The sequence below is a fragment of the Corythoichthys intestinalis genome, chromosome 22, assembly GCF_030265065.1.
Source record: "Corythoichthys intestinalis isolate RoL2023-P3 chromosome 22, ASM3026506v1, whole genome shotgun sequence".
NCBI lineage: Eukaryota > Metazoa > Chordata > Actinopteri > Syngnathiformes > Syngnathidae > Corythoichthys > Corythoichthys intestinalis.
This window is the reverse complement of record NC_080416.1, coordinates 35882591-35897386: the sequence shown is the minus strand read 5'-3', so window position 1 is coordinate 35897386 and position 14796 is coordinate 35882591.

Here is a 14796-nt window from a genome sequence, read left to right as displayed (position 1 = left end):
ATTTATTTATTGATGATAATTTGGCATCATTTCAACAATTACGTAACAAGTTTGCACTTCCACAGTCAAATTTCTTCCGTTATCTGCAAATTCGACATTTTATACTTTGTAATCTGCCCGCCACGCTAAACTCCGACAGGACTATTGTTGACATGGTTCTTTCCTCAAAACCAAACCAGAAGAGGCCTATCTCTGTGTTTTACAGCGCGATGTTGGCTCTGAAGTCTGCATCTATGGATAGAGTCCGGGCGGAATGGGAGGAGGACCTTGGTACCCCCTTCTCTGAGGAAACATGGTTATCTATCTTAAAACGAGTCAATTCCTCATCACTGTGCGCTCGCCATAATCTAATCCAATTCAAAGTGGTCCACAGAGTTCACATCTCCAAAACCAAACTGGCCACTTTTTACCCTGACATCAGCCCACTCTGTTCCAAATGCAACATCTCAGATGGCTCACTCTTTCATATGTTTTGGACCTGTACTAAACTCAGCAAATTCTGGACAGAGGTTTTTCATTCCCTCTCACAGATCTTAACAGTGAGGGTGGAACCGAACCCTCTTATTGGTTTATTCGGAGTTACAGAGGACTCTCGACTGTCTGCTGATCAGCGCCGTACTCTAGCCTTTGCTTCCCTCCTGGCCCGTAGGTCTGTCCTCCTCAGGTGGGTGGACCCCCTCCCTCCCACACACACTGATTGGCTGACGGCCTTAATGACATGTTTGAAAATTGAAAAGATCAGATACTCTCTCTATTATTCTAATGGGAGATTTCTACGTGCCTGGGGCCATTTTTTAAACATGTGTTAGTCCTTTTAAGCCCTTGGCATTCCATAATCTGACATATCTTTATTGTATTGATACTTACTATCCAAAACAATTACTAAAACTCAATGTGCAATGGTCATGAAACTCACTGGCAGTGACAGGGATTAATTTCATGGTTTATTTTTGGTTTATTTCGGTTATCATTATTATTATTATTTTTTTTTTCTCCTATTTTTATTATCATTCTCTATTGTATGTGTGTTGGATGTAAGTCCCATTTCTCATCCCACTTTGTATTTTTCTTTTTTTCCTAACTGGAAACCAACGCACTACTATTGTGAAAAATAAAGAGATTTTGATTTAAAAAAATAGTGTATTGTATCACAATCTAGTAGTTACATTTGAAAATTTTGTTCTAGGAAATTTTGTTTGAGCGCAATCATCAAACTTAATTAAAAAAGTCATTTAAGCCTTTTCACAGTGAGATCTATGCGATATGGCCGAGAAATGTAATTTTGATGTTAACTCCCAAACCGCTGCGCAGAAGTAAACCAAACTTCACCCATTAGTGTATTGTATCACAATCTAGTAGTTACATTTGAAAATTTTGTTCTAGGACATTTTGTTTGAGCGCAATCATCAAACTTAATTAAAAAAGTCATTTAAGCCTTTTCACAGTGAGATCTATGCGATATGGCCGAGAAATGTAATTTTGATGTTAACTCCCAAACCGCTGCGCAGAAGTCAACCAAACTTCACCCATTAGTGTATTGTATCACAATCTAGTAGTTACATGTGGAAATTTGGTTCTAGGACATTTGATTTGAGCGCAATCCTCAAACTTAGGTCAAAAAAGCCATTCAAGCCTTTTCACAGTGAGATCTTTGCGATATGGCCGAGAAATGTAATTTTGATGTTAACTCCCAAACCGCTGCGCAGAAGTCAACCAAACTTCACCCAATAGTGTATTGTATCACATTCTAGTAGTTACATTTGAAAATTTCGTTCTAGGACATTTGGTTTGAGCGCAATCATTAAACTTAGGTCAAAAAAGCCATTTAAGCCTTTTCACAGTGAGATCTATGCGATATGGCCGAGAAATGTAATTTTGATGTTAACTCCCAAACCGCTGCGCAGAAGTCAACTAAACTTCACCCAATAGTGTATTGTATCACATTCTAGTAGTTACATTTGAAAATTTCGTTCTAGGACATTTGGTTTGAGCGCAATCATTAAACTTAATTAAAAAAGTCATTTAAGACTTTTCACAGTGAGATCTATGCGATATGGCCGAGAAATGTAAATTTGATGTTCACTACCAAACCGCTGCGCAGAAGTCAACCAAACTTCAGCCATTAGTGTATTGTATCACAATCTAGTAGTTACATTTGAAAATTTCGTTCTAGGACATTTGGTTTGAGCGCAATTATTAAACTTAGGTCAAAAAAGCCATTTAAGCCTTTTCACAGTGAGATCTATGCGATATGGCCGAGAAATGTATTTTGATGTTAACTCCCAAACCGCTGCGCAGAAGTCAACTAAACTTCACCCAATAGTGTATTGTATCACATTCTAGTAGTTACATTATAAAATTTTGTTCTAGGACATTTGGTTTGAGCGCAATCATTAAACTTAATTAAAAAAGTCATTTAAGCCTTTTCACAGTGAGATCTATGCGATATGGCCGAGAAATGTAAATTTGATGTTCACTACCAAACCGCTGCGCAGAAGTCAACTAAACTTCAGCCATTAGTGTATTGTATCACAATCTAGTAGTTACATTTGAAAATTTCGTTCTAGGACATTTGGTTTGAGCGCAATCATTAAACTTAGGTCAAAAAAGCCATTTAAGCCTTTTCACAGTGAGATCTATGCGATATGGCCGAGAAATGTATTTTGATGTTAACTCCCAAACCGCTGCGCAGAAGTCAACTAAACTTCACCCAATAGTGTATTGTATCACATTCTAGTAGTTACATTATAAAATTTTGTTCTAGGACATTTGGTTTGAGCGCAATCATTAAACTTAATTAAAAAAGTCATTTAAGCCTTTTCACAGTGAGATCTATGCGATATGGCCGAGAAATGTAATTTTGATGTTAACTCCCAAACCGCTGCGCAGAAGTCAACTAAACTTCACCCAATAGTGTATTGTATCACATTCTAGTAGTTACATTTGAAAATTTCGTTCTAGGACATTTGATTTGAGCGCAATCCTCAAACTTAGGTCAAAAAAGCCATTTAAGCCTTTTCACAGTGAGATCTATGCGATATGGCCGAGAAATGTAATTTTGATGTTAACTCCCAAACCGCTGCGCAGAAGTAAACCAAACTTCACCCATTAGTGTATTGTATCACAATCTGTTAGGGTGTGCGACGAGGAGGGATCTAAGTGCAGACACACGGTGGTTGCGGTGAGTAATATTTATTTACAGACACCAGAGATAACGTGGCGGATGGGGGTTGCTTCGTGAGCCGGCGTGAGACGTGGGAGCTTGGGAGGAGACAGGCGTGGGAGCTCGGAAGGAGGCAGGCGTAGAATCCGACAAGGAGCGCGCAGAAGACAGGACCTGGGGCGAGAGCAAAATAATCGTGAGCCGGGAATCAGTGATATCATATAAAGAATGCGAGAAGCAACTGACGGCGAAACCAGACGAGTTGATCGGGCGACGAGGTGGAGCGTCTGCTGGGCTTTTAAAGCTGGCTGATGTTCATTGCTCTCAGCTGTGGCCGCTCCACTCGTCTGACCTGCAATCAGCTAAAAACATGCACACCTGCTGGAGGTGGGCATGTCTCAGAAGGAGGGGGAAGAGGACCTAACAGGACCCCCCCCCCTACGGGCGACACCAGGCGCCCGACGGAGACGCCCAGGATGGGCACGGTGGAAGTCCCGGATGAGCGCCCGCGACAGCACCCACCGGGCAGGGATCCAGGACCGCTCTTCCGGGCCATAGCCCTCCCAGTCAACTAGGTACTGGAGCCCACGGCCACGGCGGCGGACATCCAGAAGCCGCTCCACCCGGAAGGCTGGACCCCCGTCGACCGACAGAGGCGGCGGAGGGGGCGGAACAGGGGGGGCCAAGGGACTAGTGGAGACCGGTTTCACGAGGGAGACATGGAACGTGGGGTGGACCCGGTAATGTGCAGGGAGCCGGAGACGCACTGCGTTGGGGTTTACCACCTTCGTGATCTCAAAGGGGCCAACGAACCGGGGGGTGAGCTTCACGGACCCTGTCTTCAAGGGCAAGGACTTGGAAGAGAGCCACACCTTTTGGCCGACAGTGTAAATCGGTGCGGGCGAGCGGCGACGATCGGACTGGGTACGGGACCTCTCAGAGGCGCGGAGGAGAGCGGCGCGCGCTTGTTCCCAGACTCTGGAGCAACGGTCGATGTGGCCTTGGACAGACGGGACGGCTATCTCACTTTCCTGGGAGGGGAACAACGGGGGTTGGTAACCCAAAGAACACATAAAAGGTGACATACCCGATGAGGCATTCGGCAGGACGTTGTGCGCGTATTCAATCCAGGGTAACTGGTCACTCCAAGTGTTGGGGTGAGCTTGAGTGGTGCACCGGAGGGCCGCCTCGAGTTGCTGGTTTGCACGCTCACACTGGCCATTTGTCTGTGGGTGGTAACCGGAGGAGAGGCTCACTCCCACGCCTAGTGCCGCACAGAAAGCCCTCCAGACCTGAGAAGTAAACTGGGGTCCCCTGTCGGAGACTATATCTGTCGGGATGCCATGCAAACGGAAGACATGGTTAGTGAGCAGGGTTGTAGTTTCCGTGGCTGACGGAAGTTTACGAAGGGGAATGAAATGAGCGGCTTTGGAGAATCTATCCACTATAGTGAGGATTACAGTGTTTCCTTTGGAGGGGGGCAAACCGGTGACGAAATCCAGGGCTATGTGGGACCAGGGTCGGCTTGGGACAGGTAGTGGGCGAAGGAGTCCAGAGCTGGGCTTGGTTGATGTTTTGCTGCGCGCACATACCATACAGGCTAGGACATAGGATCTAGTATCTTCTGGCATGGAGGGCCACCAGAACCGCTGGCGTAGTACAGCCAATGTCCTACGGATGCCGGGGTGGCAGAACAGCCGGGATGAGTGAGCCCACTCCAAGACCTGGGAACGGAGACCCTGGGGCACAAACAGGTTAGACTGGGGACCGGCTCGAGGATCTGGGTGCTCACCATGGGAATCCTTTACTTTGCGTTCGATCTCCCATTCCACGGAGGCCAGGAAGCGGGTTTGAGGAATAATCGGCGCGGGTTCCTCCTTAGGTTCAATGCTTTGGAACTGACGAGACAGGGCGTCGGGCTTGGTGTTTTTGGAGCCTGGGATGTAAGAAAGAGCAAAATCAAAACGGCAGAAAAACAAAGCCCACCTGGCCTGTCGTGGATTCAGTCTCCTAGCCGCCTTGAGGTACTCTAGGTTCTTATGGTCCGTGAGCACGAGGAATGGCTGTGGTGTGCCTTCCAGGTGGTGACGCCATTCTTCCAGAGCCAATTTTACTGCTAGGAGCTCTCTGTCCCCGATACTGTAATTGCGTTCAGCGGGTGAGAGCCTGCGGGAGAAAAAGGCACATGGGTGGATTTTGCCATCAGTGGGCTGGCGTTGGGAGAGCACCGCGCCCACGCCCGACTCCGAGGCATCAACCTCCACAATGAACTGGAGTGACGGGTCGGGGTGGACCAGCACGGGGTCTGAGGTGAAACGACTCTTGAGTTCGCTGAAAGCGGCGTCTGCAACGTCGGACCAGAGGAACGGTTTTGCGGTGGAGGTGAGGGCCGTGAGGGGTGCTGCGATCCGGCTGTAATTGCGAATGAATCTCCTATAAAAGTTGGCGAAACCGAGAAAGCGTTGTAGTTGCTTCCTGTCAGAGGGGCGAGGCCAGTCCAGAACAGCAGTCACTTTTGCCGGGTCCATCCGCAGCTTCCCACGCCCCACAATGTAGCCAAGGAAGGCAGTTTCTGGAACATGAAACTCACATTTTTCAGCCTTTACATACAGTCTGTTCTCAAGGAGCCGCTGGAGCACTAGACGAACATGGTTCTCATGCTCGTGTGGTGTGGGAGAGAACACCAGAATATCGTCCAAGTAGACCACCACAAACTTATTAATCATGTCACCGAGTACATCATTAACCAAATTCTGGAAGACAGCAGGGGCATTTGTGAGCCCAAATGGCATAACCAAATATTCATAATGACCGATGGGTGTGTTGAAGGCAGTCTTCCACTCATCGCCCTCCTTAACACGGACGAGGTGGTAGGCACTACGTAGGTCTAGCTTCGTGAAAATCGTAGCGCCCTGGAGGGGGGTGAACGCGGAATCCATCAGCGGAAGAGGGTATTTGTTTTTAACGGTGATCTCATTCAGGCCACGGAAGTCTATGCAGGGTCTTAGGCCTCCGTCTTTTTTACCCACAAAAAAGAACCCCGCACCAACGGGGGAGGAGGACGGGCGAATAATACCCGAGGCTAAGGACTCTGTGATGTACGACTTCATCGCCTCCCTCTCTGGAAGCGAGATGTTATAAAGACGACCCTTGGGGAGAGTCGCTCCAGGAAGAAGGTTGATGGCGCAGTCGTAAGGACGGTGGGGAGGAAGCGACAGCGCGTGATCCTTACTAAATACCTGCCCAAGGTCATGGTAGCACTCCGGCACCGCAGACAGGTCGGGCGGCCCCAATTCCCGGACCGGACCGGACAGCACTAGAGCAGATTTAAGACAGTGAGTATGGCAGTAGTCACTCCATGCAGTTACCTTAGGGTGTGTCCAGTCTATGGAGGGGTTATGAGTTTTAAGCCATGGGAGACCAAGGACGAGCGGTGTTCGAGGACTACTAAAAACCAAAAAGGAGCTCACCTCTCGGTGGTTGCCTGACAGGATGACGTCGACGGCCTCAGTCCGTCGGTTCACGTTAAACAGGGGCTGTCCGTCCAGTGCTGTGGTCCTTAACGGGGCAGGAAGTGGGTGCGTGCACAGCCCCAACTGGTTTGCCAGGCCTTCATCAATAAAATTTTCGTCCGAACCACAATCGACTAGGGCGGTGACTGTGTGAGACTGGCCCTTCCTGGAGAGGGTGGCTGTGAGCTGGAGTCTGCGTGAAGAATTGTGAGACATGTGGCTCACCAATAGTCCTTCCTCTATTGGCGAGCCATTTCCCGGACGCACCGGACAGCCACGAATAAAGTGCCCTCCCTCACCGCAGTAAATGCATAACTGAGCCTTATACCTGCGTGTGCGCTCCTCCGGGGACAGCCTTGTGCGGCCCAACTGCATTGGCTCAGTTTTGTCAGAAGGGGGCGACTTCGCCTGCACAGTGTCAGCTGCCTGGGCAGGAAGTGGCGGTGGTAGTGGAAGGGCAGGGAAGATTTTGCGTGTGGCGTCCAGCTCTTCTCTGCGTTGTCTTTCTCGCTCGCGTAAGCGATTGTCAATATTTATTGCCAAAAGAACCAGGTTTTCCAAGGAACTGGGCTCGTCCCGTGTGGCCAATTCATCCTTGAGGGATTCGTTCAAGGCGCGGGTGAACACTTCCTGGAGAGCCGCGTCATTAAACCGGCTTTCCGCGGCCAACGTCCTGAACTCAACCGAGAATTCGGCGACGCTCCGAGGCCCCTGGCGAATGGACATTAGCCGCTTGGCTGCCTCTTTGCCACGGACTGGATGATCGAAGATTTTGCGCATTTCCTTCGTGAAGCGGGAGTACGACACACACACGGAAGAACTCTGCTCCCATATTGAAGAGGCCCATTCCAAAGCCGCTCCGCGAAGGCAGCCGATGAGGTAAGCAATCTTTGTACGGTCCCCTTGATACATGGACGGCTGTAGTTCGAAAACAAGGCTGCATTGGACCAAAAAAGCCCGACACGTACCGAGGTTTCCATCGTAAGGCGCCGGTGCGGGAACGTGCGGCTCCCGGTCTGCAGCTGATGACACCAGGTTAGTTACGGGAACGTGGCTTGGCGAGGCGGCGGCGCGGCGAAGGGGAGGCGGGGAGAGTTGTGCTTGTATGGCCTGGAGTGAGTGGGAAATGTCCGTTACCTTATGGAAGAGGAAGTCAATGGCTTGGTGGTGGTCTCGGAGTGACGTGGGTGAGCCGGTGGGTTTGTCTGCGAGATCCATTATGGCCCGATCAAACTGTTAGGGTGTGCGACGAGGAGGGATCTAAGTGCAGACACACGGTGGTTGCGGTGAGTAATATTTATTTACAGACACCAGAGATAACGTGGCGGATGGGGGTTGCTTCGTGAGCCGGCGTGAGACGTGGGAGCTTGGGAGGAGACAGGCGTGGGAGCTCGGAAGGAGGCAGGCGTAGAATCCGACAAGGAGCGCGCAGAAGACAGGACCTGGGGCGAGAGCAAAATAATCGTGAGCCGGGAATCAGTGATATCATATAAAGAATGCGAGAAGCAACTGACGGCGAAACCAGACGAGTTGATCGGGCGACGAGGTGGAGCGTCTGCTGGGCTTTTAAAGCTGGCTGATGTTCATTGCTCTCAGCTGTGGCCGCTCCACTCGTCTGACCTGCAATCAGCTAAAAACATGCACACCTGCTGGAGGTGGGCATGTCTCAGAAGGAGGGGGAAGAGGACCTAACAACAATCTAGTAGTTACATGTGGAAATTTGGTTCTAGGACATTTGATTTGAGCGCAATCCTCAAACTTAGGTCAAAAAAGCCATTTAAGCCTTTTCACAGTGAGATCTATGCGATATGGCCGAGAAATGTAATTTTTATGTTAACTCCCAAACCGCTGCGCAGAAGTCAACCAAACTTCACCCAATAGTGTATTGTATCACAATCTAGTAGTTACATTTGAAAATTTTGTTCTAGGACATTTTGTTTGAACGCAATCATCAAACTTAATTAAAAAAGTCATTTAAGCCTTTTCACAGTGAGATCTATGCGATATGGCCGAGAAATGTAATTTTGATGTTAACTCCCAAACCGCTGCGCAGAAGTCAACCAAACTTCACCCAATAGTGTATTGTATCACAATCTAGTAGTTACATTTGAAAATTTTGTTCTAGGAAATTTTGTTTGAGCGCAATCATCAAACTTAATTAAAAAAGTCATTTAAGCCTTTTCACAGTGAGATCTATGCGATATGGCCGAGAAATGTAATTTTGATGTTAACTCCCAAACCGCTGCGCAGAAGTAAACCAAACTTCACCCATTAGTGTATTGTATCACAATCTAGTAGTTACATTTGAAAATTTTGTTCTAGGACATTTTGTTTGAGCGCAATCATCAAACTTAATTAAAAAAGTCATTTAAGCCTTTTCACAGTGAGATCTATGCGATATGGCCGAGAAATGTAATTTTGATGTTAACTCCCAAACCGCTGCGCAGAAGTCAACCAAACTTCACCCATTAGTGTATTGTATCACAATCTAGTAGTTACATGTGGAAATTTGGTTTTAGGACATTTGATTTGAGCGCAATCCTCAAACTTAGGTCAAAAAAGCCATTCAAGCCTTTTCACAGTGAGATCTTTGCGATATGGCCGAGAAATGTAATTTTGATGTTAACTCCCAAACCGCTGCGCAGAAGTCAACCAAACTTCACCCAATAGTGTATTGTATCACATTCTAGTAGTTACATTTGAAAATTTCGTTCTAGGACATTTGGTTTGAGCGCAATCATTAAACTTAGGTCAAAAAAGCCATTTAAGCCTTTTCACAGTGAGATCTATGCGATATGGCCGAGAAATGTAATTTTGATGTTAACTCCCAAACCGCTGCGCAGAAGTCAACTAAACTTCACCCAATAGTGTATTGTATCACATTCTAGTAGTTACATTTGAAAATTTCGTTCTAGGACATTTGGTTTGAGCGCAATCATTAAACTTAATTAAAAAAGTCATTTAAGCCTTTTCACAGTGAGATCTATGCGATATGGCCGAGAAATGTAAATTTGATGTTCACTACCAAACCGCTGCGCAGAAGTCAACCAAACTTCAGCCATTAGTGTATTGTATCACAATCTAGTAGTTACATTTGAAAATTTCGTTCTAGGACATTTGGTTTGAGCGCAATCATTAAACTTAGGTCAAAAAAGCCATTTAAGCCTTTTCACAGTGAGATCTATGCGATATGGCCGAGAAATGTATTTTGATGTTAACTCCCAAACCGCTGCGCAGAAGTCAACTAAACTTCACCCAATAGTGTATTGTATCACATTCTAGTAGTTACATGTGGAAATTTGGTTCTAGGACATTTGATTTGAGCGCAATCCTCAAACTTAGGTCAAAAAAGCCATTTAAGCCTTTTCACAGTGAGATCTATGCGATATGGCCGAGAAATGTAATTTTGATGTTAACTCCCAAACCGCTGCGCAGAAGTCAACTAAACTTCACCCAATAGTGTATTGTATCACATTCTAGTAGTTACATTTGAAAATTTCGTTCTAGGACATTTGGTTTGAGCGCAATCATTAAACTTAATTAAAAAAGTCATTTAAGCCTTTTCACAGTGAGATCTATGCGATATGGCCGAGAAATGTAAATTTGATGTTCACTACCAAACCGCTGCGCAGAAGTCAACCAAACTCCAGCCATTAGTGTATTGTATCACAATCTAGTAGTTACATGTGGAAATTTGGTTCTAGGACATTTGGTTTGAGCGCAATCATTAAACTTAATTAAAAAAGTCATTTAAGCCTTTTCACATTGAGATCTATGCGATATGGCCGAGAAATGTAATTTTGATGTTCACTCCCAAACCGCTGCGCAGAAGTAAACCAAACTTCAACCATTAGTGTATTGTATCACAATCTAGTAGTTACATGTGGAAATTTGGTTCTAGGACATTTGATTTGAGCGCAATCCTCAAACTTAGGTCAAAAAAGCCATTTAAGCCTTTTCACAGTGAGATCTATGCGATATGGCCGAGAAATGTAATTTTGATGTTAACTCCCAAACCGCTGCGCAGAAGTCAACCAAACTTCACCCAATAGTGTATTGTATCACAATCTAGTAGTTACATTTGAAAATTTCGTTCTAGGACATTTTGTTTGAGCGCAATCATCAAACTTAATTAAAAAAGTCATTTAAGCCTTTTCACAGTGAGATCAATGCGATATGGCCGAGAAATGTAATTTTGATGTTAACTCCCAAACCGCTGCGCAGAAGTCAACCAAACTTCACCCATTAATGTATTGTATCACAATCTAGTAGTTACATGTGGAAATTTGGTTCTAGGACATTTGATTTGAGCGCAATCCTCAAACTTAGGTCAAAAAAGCCATTTAAGCCTTTTCACAGTGAGATCTATGCGATATGGCCGAGAAATGTAATTTTGATGTTAACTCCCAAACCGCTGCGCAGAAGTCAACCAAACTTCACCCAATAGTGTATTGTATCACATTCTAGTAGTTACATTTGAAAATTTCGTTCTAGGACATTTGGTTTGAGCGCAATCATTAAACTTAGGTCAAAAAAGCCATTTAAGCCTTTTCACAGTGAGATCTATGCGATATGGCCGAGAAATGTAATTTTGATGTTAACTCCCAAACCGCTGCGCAGAAGTCAACTAAACTTCACCCAATAGTGTATTGTATCACATTCTAGTAGTTACATTTGAAAATTTCGTTCTAGGACATTTGGTTTGAGCGCAATCATCAAACTTAATTAAAAAAGTCATTTAAGCCTTTTCACAGTGAGATCTATGCGATATGGCCGAGAAATGTAAATTTGATGTTAACTCCCAAACCGCTGCGCAGAAGTAAACCAAACTTCACCCATTAGTGTATTGTATCACAATCTAGTAGTTACATTTGAAAATTTTGTTCTAGGACATTTTGTTTGAGCGCAATCATCAAACTTAATTAAAAAAGTCATTTAAGCCTTTTCACAGTGAGATCTATGCGATATGGCCGAGAAATGTAATTTTGATGTTAACTCCCAAACCGCTGCGCAGAAGTCAACCAAACTTCACCCATTAGTGTATTGTATCACAATCTAGTAGTTACATGTGGAAATTTGGTTTTAGGACATTTGATTTGAGCGCAATCCTCAAACTTAGGTCAAAAAAGCCATTCAAGCCTTTTCACAGTGAGATCTTTGCGATATGGCCGAGAAATGTAATTTTGATGTTAACTCCCAAACCGCTGCGCAGAAGTCAACCAAACTTCACCCAATAGTGTATTGTATCACATTCTAGTAGTTACATTTGAAAATTTCGTTCTAGGACATTTGGTTTGAGCGCAATCATTAAACTTAGGTCAAAAAAGCCATTTAAGCCTTTTCACAGTGAGATCTATGCGATATGGCCGAGAAATGTAATTTTGATGTTAACTCCCAAACCGCTGCGCAGAAGTCAACTAAACTTCACCCAATAGTGTATTGTATCACATTCTAGTAGTTACATTTGAAAATTTCGTTCTAGGACATTTGGTTTGAGCGCAATCATTAAACTTAATTAAAAAAGTCATTTAAGCCTTTTCACAGTGAGATCTATGCGATATGGCCGAGAAATGTAAATTTGATGTTCACTACCAAACCGCTGCGCAGAAGTCAACCAAACTTCAGCCATTAGTGTATTGTATCACAATCTAGTAGTTACATTTGAAAATTTCGTTCTAGGACATTTGGTTTGAGCGCAATCATTAAACTTAGGTCAAAAAAGCCATTTAAGCCTTTTCACAGTGAGATCTATGCGATATGGCCGAGAAATGTATTTTGATGTTAACTCCCAAACCGCTGCGCAGAAGTCAACTAAACTTCACCCAATAGTGTATTGTATCACATTCTAGTAGTTACATGTGGAAATTTGGTTCTAGGACATTTGATTTGAGCGCAATCCTCAAACTTAGGTCAAAAAAGCCATTTAAGCCTTTTCACAGTGAGATCTATGCGATATGGCCGAGAAATGTAATTTTGATGTTAACTCCCAAACCGCTGCGCAGAAGTCAACTAAACTTCACCCAATAGTGTATTGTATCACATTCTAGTAGTTACATTTGAAAATTTCGTTCTAGGACATTTGGTTTGAGCGCAATCATTAAACTTAATTAAAAAAGTCATTTAAGCCTTTTCACAGTGAGATCTATGCGATATGGCCGAGAAATGTAAATTTGATGTTCACTACCAAACCGCTGCGCAGAAGTCAACCAAACTCCAGCCATTAGTGTATTGTATCACAATCTAGTAGTTACATGTGGAAATTTGGTTCTAGGACATTTGGTTTGAGCGCAATCATTAAACTTAATTAAAAAAGTCATTTAAGCCTTTTCACATTGAGATCTATGCGATATGGCCGAGAAATGTAATTTTGATGTTCACTCCCAAACCGCTGCGCAGAAGTAAACCAAACTTCAACCATTAGTGTATTGTATCACAATCTAGTAGTTACATGTGGAAATTTGGTTCTAGGACATTTGATTTGAGCGCAATCCTCAAACTTAGGTCAAAAAAGCCATTTAAGCCTTTTCACAGTGAGATCTATGCGATATGGCCGAGAAATGTAATTTTGATGTTAACTCCCAAACCGCTGCGCAGAAGTCAACCAAACTTCACCCAATAGTGTATTGTATCACAATCTAGTAGTTACATTTGAAAATTTCGTTCTAGGACATTTTGTTTGAGCGCAATCATCAAACTTAATTAAAAAAGTCATTTAAGCCTTTTCACAGTGAGATCAATGCGATATGGCCGAGAAATGTAATTTTGATGTTAACTCCCAAACCGCTGCGCAGAAGTCAACCAAACTTCACCCATTAATGTATTGTATCACAATCTAGTAGTTACATGTGGAAATTTGGTTCTAGGACATTTGATTTGAGCGCAATCCTCAAACTTAGGTCAAAAAAGCCATTTAAGCCTTTTCACAGTGAGATCTATGCGATATGGCCGAGAAATGTAATTTTGATGTTAACTCCCAAACCGCTGCGCAGAAGTCAACCAAACTTCACCCAATAGTGTATTGTATCACATTCTAGTAGTTACATTTGAAAATTTCGTTCTAGGACATTTGGTTTGAGCGCAATCATTAAACTTAGGTCAAAAAAGCCATTTAAGCCTTTTCACAGTGAGATCTATGCGATATGGCCGAGAAATGTAATTTTGATGTTAACTCCCAAACCGCTGCGCAGAAGTCAACTAAACTTCACCCAATAGTGTATTGTATCACATTCTAGTAGTTACATTTGAAAATTTCGTTCTAGGACATTTGGTTTGAGCGCAATCATTAAACTTAATTAAAAAAGTCATTTAAGCCTTTTCACAGTGAGATCTATGCGATATGGCCGAGAAATGTAAATTTGATGTTAACTCCCAAACCGCTGCGCAGAAGTCAACTAAACTTCACCCAATAGTGTATTGTATCACATTCTAGTAGTTACATTTGAAAATTTCGTTCTAGGACATTTGATTTGAGCGCAATCCTCAAACTTAGGTCAAAAAAGCCATTTAAGCCTTTTCACAGTGAGATCTATGCGATATGGCCGAGAAATGTAATTTTGATGTTAACTCCCAAACCGCTGCGCAGAAGTAAACCAAACTTCACCCATTAGTGTATTGTATCACAATCTAGTAGTTACATGTGGAAATTTGGTTCTAGGACATTTGATTTGAGCGCAATCCTCAAACTTAGGTCAAAAAAGCCATTTAAGCCTTTTCACAGTGAGATCTATGCGATATGGCCGAGAAATGTAATTTTTATGTTAACTCCCAAACCGCTGCGCAGAAGTCAACCAAACTTCACCCAATAGTGTATTGTATCACAATCTAGTAGTTACATTTGAAAATTTTGTTCTAGGACATTTTGTTTGAACGCAATCATCAAACTTAATTAAAAAAGTCATTTAAGCCTTTTCACAGTGAGATCTATGCGATATGGCCGAGAAATGTAATTTTGATGTTAACTCCCAAACCGCTGCGCAGAAGTCAACCAAACTTCACCCAATAGTGTATTGTATCACAATCTAGTAGTTACATTTGAAAATTTTGTTCTAGGAAATTTTGTTTGAGCGCAATCATCAAACTTAATTAAAAAAGTCATTTAAGCCTTTTCACAGTGAGATCTAT